The sequence below is a fragment of the Cyprinodon variegatus genome, unplaced genomic scaffold (assembly GCF_000732505.1).
Source record: "Cyprinodon variegatus isolate N-32 unplaced genomic scaffold, C_variegatus-1.0 Scaffold899, whole genome shotgun sequence".
In the NCBI taxonomy this organism is placed as follows: Eukaryota; Metazoa; Chordata; class Actinopteri; order Cyprinodontiformes; family Cyprinodontidae; genus Cyprinodon; species Cyprinodon variegatus.
Genome location: NW_015151352.1, coordinates 7,790 through 13,003, shown reverse-complemented (window position 1 = coordinate 13,003; position 5,214 = coordinate 7,790). Strand labels below are relative to the sequence as shown.

General features: G+C 37.3%; 1 long non-coding RNA gene across 1 annotated transcript in view; it reads right to left on the bottom strand.

Moving 5' to 3' along the window:
* Positions 1 to 68: 68 nt before the first annotated feature.
* Positions 69 to 5,214, bottom strand: part of LOC107099716 — a 6,664-nt gene continuing 1,518 nt past the window's right edge. Inside the window, exons 2-3 of the long non-coding RNA XR_001481975.1 lie at positions 3,282 to 3,373; positions 69 to 188 (exon numbers count right to left, since the gene is read on the bottom strand). This is a non-coding gene — a long non-coding RNA (uncharacterized LOC107099716). The remainder of the gene's footprint in view (positions 189 to 3,281; positions 3,374 to 5,214) is intronic.

Genomic DNA, 5,214 nt, shown 5'->3' with positions numbered 1-5,214 from the left:
GATGGATGGATGGATGGATGGATGGATGGATGGATGGATGGATGGATGGATGGATGGATGGATGGATGCTCACTCTGTAGAGCAGGAGCAATAGTCTGGGTGAGTCTGAAGTTGCGGTTGGCTCTGAGGCAGATTCCAGTGCTGTACAGAGAACTTCCACATTCGTGAGACCAAAGAGGACCACAGCTCTGTGGAAAGATTTGTTAGGATTATTTAAATTGATAATGTGTGAGTCTGTTAATCTCTAATATTTCAATAAATCCAAAACTCTCTGCAGGTTCTTGTATTTGTCGTCCACTCTATTAGGCTGGTTTTTGAAACACACGGCGAGAAGGTGGGAGCCGGGTCGTGAGGGTCACAGGGGCGAGTAGCGCAATAGTTACTTTTACTAGTAACTAGTTACTTTTATTGTGGAGTAACTCAGTAACTCCACTATACTCAGTAACTAGTAACTATAACTAATTACTTTTTCAAAGTAACGTGCCCAACACTGCTGGAGGGTGAAGAGGAACGGTGCCAGCACTGCTCCCTGTGTGACCAACGTACTGCAGACCAACCTGTCTGATTTTTGCCAGAATCTGTTGTCATCTCTTGTCTTCTGGTTATGTACATTATGAGGGTTACTGAAAGAGTTTGTCCTGAGAGGGATTTCTTCTCAGAAAAAGAACTGGACAAAAGCTACAAGGTTGAAACACAGAGCTTTACTTAACACATCCATGTCAATCAAGCTGTTTAAGCAGGATTTTTATAAATTCAGTCAAAAAATAAATAAATTGTGCAATCCAATTCTAGAAAAAAAGGTTTAGAAGATGCTTGAACTTTTCTACTGAAGGCATGGAATCTCTTCCAACCTGAAGTTGACATGCCACCTTTTTCTGGTCAAGAACCAGAACCATAGACTTGGACTTGCAGCTTTGCACTCAGCTGTGAATTGCCCCTGCCGCTAGATAAAAAAAAAACCTGGAATAGTAGAAAAGTTTTCCCTTTTATGGAAAACATCAGACTTTGATTTGATTTGATCAATCTAGTCACTCTACACCCTTACAATTGTTTTTGTTTTTAGGGTGGAATCTGGTCTGTTAACAGGATTCACTGTTTGTATACTGTAGTGCCAATTCCACTACCTTATTAAAACGGTGCAGAGATCAGTCCGAGCACGGGAACTAAGATAACTGCTGAGTGTTAATGGTACGCACAACTGAACTGGTGATGATTCTGCTTAGCAGTGGGATGAATCTCAACGTCTGTCGTTTCCTGTGTCTGGAAGCCCTGATTAGACTATCGTTTGTCGCATCCACTTCCCAAAAGCAGACTGTCAAGTAAATTCACCAAAGGCTGCCTTCTTCTCCTGACTCTCCACAAACATTGAAATATCATAATGATAATTCAATTCAGTCTCATTTTAGTTTATTTCTATAGCTCCAATTCACATCATGTCATATCAGGGCACTTTCCAGTTCACCAGATCATGCTGTCAGATTGATTCGAAGTTTCCTATCTTAGGAAAACCAGCTGATTGCATCGACTCATTGACTCTTCAGCAATCCCTCACACTAAGCATGCTTGAACCATTTAAACAGCATCTTGCAAAATTTGAAACATCTCTTATATTCACAGTTTATGTAACAACTTGTTCTGTAATAATTAACAACTTATCAAGCAAATATGTTTTAACATTGGGCACAATTAAGCCTTTTTTTGTTGTAACAAACCAATGGACACCCTTTTTTTCAACGCAGCTCAGCTATTAGAATATGTGAATATTAGAAAATGTGACAGTAACAATTACAAGTGAAAGCAGACGCCAATTGCAGATATAAGAGTGTTTACTTTCTTTTGTTTAGTGTTTTATGTAGACTTATTTATCCAATTATTTTCACTTTTTGCTGTTTCCTTATGGTTAGACTCTTGTTACCTCCTTTTATTTTGACCTTTTATGTCCTCTGGGACACTTTGGAAAGGGTGTTTTAATTCTCAATCAATTTTGGAGACTAGATCTTAATTTACGCTGTTTCAGTCTGATTAAGTTACAGTGATTGAGCAGATTTGATTACAGATCTGAAAGCAGGTTTGAATTTAAACAGATGTTTTTTAGTGCACACTTAGATTTTTTATCACCAAACACACGTCAAACAGCACCGGTCATACAGAATCACAAACCTCAGAGCTCTTCAAGCACACAAAATTCATTCCTTTAAAGCCATGGCAACTAGTTTCATGTGCACATCCTTTTTCTAACTTCATAGACCCAAGCAGCCAATTTAAACTAATTTGCATGCACTTTTTAACTCTTTTTAGCAACTTTTGGTCTAACAAAATCAACACAGAGCCAACCTGCTCTGTTTCTTTCTCCAGAGATAAACAACATTGAGATCTCAATACAGTCGCTCTGGACTCAGGCCTTTTTCTCAACATCACAGCCCTTCAGGCTCAGGCGAACTTGGCAACATATTAATAAGGCGACTACAACGGTCCCACACATACTTATTTATTTTAGTTGCATCATTCATAATGATACAATACTTATAATCTGTGACCTCGAGTTTCCACCACTTTCTACCATTATGGTGTGACTTTACTTCAGCAGATTACTCTTAATGATTCCTTGCTCCAAGCCAGCCCTGACAGCTCCTTTCATCTCAAGATGCCAATTTATGCTGCAGAACAATCCGGTAACAAAAAATGAATGAATCTCTTAAATTAATTTAGTGACCAGCACAAGCTTTCTGCCTATACTAGTTAATAAATAGGAGAGCATTGATTTAACTCACCTCTCCTTTTTTCTTTGTTTTTTTCCTTGTTTTCACCTGGGAGGTCCTGATTCGAGAAATATTAATAGAATAGACTTCCAGTATCTGTTCTAGGTTTTGTCCCTCTCTTCTTGTCCCTTTTCTTGTTGTTTTTCTCTCTATGTTTTGTACTCAACTGACTTTTCATGCTGTCTATAAGGATAAGGATTTTTATCAAAAACATAATTAATGCACAAATAAGGAATAGTTGATTTAACCATACATGTAAACAGGGTTTTATGGGGCCCCCAGGAACTTGGGGCCCTAGGCAGCTAACTAGTATTGCCTAATGGTAAATCCTCCCCTGTCTACAGCTTACCCATGACCCTTAACTAAACCTCACTATTATATCTAACCCTAACCTAAATGTAATTCACACCTTAGTCGTTGGCTCAATGTTCTACTTTTCCAGAAAAGGCCCCCCTCCTCCTTCATTCAATCCTGGCATCATTAATCACATTTAAACTCTTTTTTTATATATATATAACTCACCACAAAGCTGCTATCTTTGGAGTTGGAGGTCAGGGACATTCCTAATCTCATCTTGTCCTTTCTTTCGGCCACGTTGTCCCGGGAATGTTTTCCTGATGAATCAAAGTAGTAAACAATGTTAAAAGCGAGTCATATTTTCCACTCAAAAAGGGCTTATTTGAAATTATTGCTTATGTGTTTAAAAAAAACTCAGACCTCAGTAAGAAAAAGAAAGTGTAGCACTCTCCAGCACTGCATGCAATTATTAATTATATTCTAGTCTTGAATGTTTTCCTCATATTAGTCAGATATTTCCTTGTTTTCCATCTTGAGTAAAACAAAAAATTGTTGAAATCAGGACAGCAGTTTGAGCCTTGGACGCTCCTTATGAGGAAAAGGAGTTTACCACATCATCAAACACAGACTGTTAAAGATTCTCAGTCATCCAGGTCAGAGTCATTCCAAAAAAGTTAAAAAAAACAATCCACTGGACTTTGTTTCCAAGTTTGAAGACATTTCTCTTCCCATCCAGGAAGATTTTCCCATTCAAAATATCAGGAATAGAGTTGAGTTCCAGTTCCTGTTTTTTGTCTTTAGAGCTGAATATGGTGACAGTGAAACAACTTTATGTAACTGTTTGGTCAAAGTTAACAACTTATCCTGAGTGCTGTGATAAATGGAAGGGTTTTTTATCTCCGCAGAGTAGCTTGAATATTGGTGATTCTTCTATTTTTTGTATTCTTAGCTTGTTGGTGTATCCAAAGCTTTCTCATCTTTCAAGGGTTTTTTTTTCTGGTAGCTTTAATCACTTTAGATTAGTTTGGTTTTGTTTTGCTTCTTCACCTTTCTCTGTCCCTGTCCGCACCTGTTAGTGTTTCTGTTAACTGCACTCACCTGTTTGCAGTTACTCCCTGTGGTATTTGAGTCAGTGTTTTCTGTTCCCTCATTGTCTGGTCCCCTTTTTACATCCTGTTTACATCCTGTTCTGTCCCCCAGGGAGTATTTCATAAAACCATCCCAGAAAAGTCAGACTTAAATGCCCAATTCTGACTCAACTTAGGCACAACATGTCAAGCAGTGATTACTGGGTTTCACAAAAGGAAGTCTCACTGGCTTTATGTCACTAATTCAAGACAGATTCAACTAATCAGTGTTGTTGCTCAAATCAGCAGACTATGCAGTTGATTTCAGAGTAAATTTTGAAATTGTTGATGCTCACCATATTTCACTGGTAGAAACCTATGAAAAGTTCAGAAAAAAAAGGGAAATGCTTTCACCATAAAAAAAAAATAGGTAAAGGAGATGGTAGGCCAGTTTTGAGAGATTAAATTAGTATTTTATTTGCAGAGATATATCCAAATTCAGTGTGCTCTTTAAACAATGTCAGTTTTGAAAACATTTTAGATAAGTGTTTGTCTTAATCTTTTAACCAAAATGTAAAATATTATAGGGAAGATTTATTTATATGCTTCTATCTCAGTCTAGTCTAGTTTCAGTCTGAGAATCTTAGTCATGTTTTTAGTCCTGAACAGATTTTAATGAAGCATTATTCAGATTTTAGTCAGCAAGACGCCTGCTTAGATTAAAACAATGAGAGACACAGATAATTCAAGAAATTAAACCTTCTTCCCTTCACCTTGTAACAGATGAAAACAAAGTACAGCAAGCTTATTAAAAATACTAATCCTGACTGATCAATGTTTATTTGAACAAAGGAACAAAAAGATTCAGGCTCTAGAAATCAGAACCATTTTCACGTTTAAATAACCGAATTCATATACGGATTGAATCTCAGCCGCAAAAGCAAACAGAGAAAAAAACAAAAAACAAAAAGCTATGTAAATGTATGGATTGTTTGTTTTGATTGTTCCTGGTGTTCCTAACAGAGCACTTCACTCTCAATCTGCAGGTTTACTGGTGTTTCCTAGAATTTCTAAAAGTAGAATGGGAGGCA